The sequence below is a fragment of the Micromesistius poutassou genome (assembly GCF_964030765.1).
Source record: "Micromesistius poutassou genome assembly, chromosome: 12".
In the NCBI taxonomy this organism is placed as follows: domain Eukaryota; kingdom Metazoa; phylum Chordata; class Actinopteri; order Gadiformes; family Gadidae; genus Micromesistius; species Micromesistius poutassou.
Genome location: NC_140282.1, coordinates 3,261,275 through 3,262,938, shown reverse-complemented (window position 1 = coordinate 3,262,938; position 1,664 = coordinate 3,261,275).

Sequence of the window (1,664 nt, the reverse complement as noted above, 5' to 3'; positions counted from 1 at the left end):
GTGTGTGTGAGAGAGATTGGATTTTAAGTCAAAATATGCAATATGGACCCCCTTGTAGAGGTGATGTTGCTGGGGTCCTGCTGTCTGCTATCTCTTCAACTTGACTTTGTCTTTGGTTTCATTAAAGCATACATTCTCAACATGGCTACATGTTACAGTAATCCTGTCAACCCTAGTAGCTCTACGACACACTGCGACCAAAGCGCTGAATGTCTTCCGGTGCCTGATATCCTTCTGTGTTCCAGGTATCAGGAGATATAAGGAGATTTATTACACGGCTCTTCTCAATGCTGTGGAATGCTCCGTTCACTTGCATGGGCCTTCTCGACTTCCGGCAATTATTTTTCAATGATGACCATTGCTATGCATATAATGACCGCTGTCAAGGAAAGTGGATTTTTCCACGTCTTTTGTATCACTCCGCAAGTAGTCCGGTAACTTATCAACCCCAGCGTATTTGGTTGCTAAGCGACGTCAACGTCTTTGGCGGACTATTTCTCTGCTGATCAACACTACGAATTCTGGTAACAAATAAATTGCAAAAAGACACACCATGTGAAGTTATTTTTTTCATTTTGCAAGTAGCCATGTAATAAGCGGGATAATGTATAGAACGTCGCCGGTCATTATCTAAAATAAGCCCCTTCAGTGCGAAGCAAGACACCTCCGCTTTGCGTCGGTATCTGGTTTGCCCTGTCGAGGCTTATATCCTGATAATGACCGGCTTTCTATACATTGTCCCTTACATAACCGTTGATAAGGATGACATAAGGATGAGACAGATGGGAAGGGCGGGAGAAAGAGGAAGATGGTGTTCTACCACATATGTCATTCACAAAAAGGTTGTTTTCATAGTTGCATGGGTGTGTCAGGAAGATTGATTTAACGTTTCCTTCTGAGCGACCTGCTGAGCGCGCCATTAGATTACATCTGTAAACATTCCTTGGCTAATATTATTTTCCTCACAGACATGTTAGGACATGGCTCTCAAAGTCCTACTGAAAATAATTCTTAGTGTTGTTTTCTTATTGCTACAATTGAGAGTTTAAAGTCACCTCACGGTTCAAATCCTTTTGAATTATCTATCATGAATCACATGCAAAATAGTTTTTAGATTTATGTTGAATACATGACGTAGATGTCAAAAGACAAAGAAAGAGGAGCCTGTGTCACAGCAGGCGATCTCCCACCTCCCAGATAAACATTATCAAGTCCCTCATGCATGATGCTGGATTCAGACATGCAGCAGTGAGAGATTGTGCATGAAGATAGACTGATTCTCTCCTGTGATGCAAAATACACAGATCACATCTCCGCAGATTAGAGAGCACCCCTCTGTGTGTTCCCTGTTTGTTATTTACATTTTGGACTGCGTTGACATCGCTGTGTGTGTGTGTGTGTGTGTGCGTGCGTGTGTGTGTGTGTGTGTGTGTGTGTGTGTGTGTGTGTGTAAAAGGGGAGCAGCACTCTAATAACAGGCTTCTGCTAATTTGAGTTGTTCGACCGCATGTGTGATTCACAGAGAGCTGTTTGTCATTCCTTTACATTCAGTCACTTCCACTTTGTGTCCGACCAGAGCCTCTTATGTTCAGGCGTGATCAGGACAGAGTAAAGTCATCTTGGATGAGTGCTGCTGGAGGTATGTTGAATGTACTCCACACGAG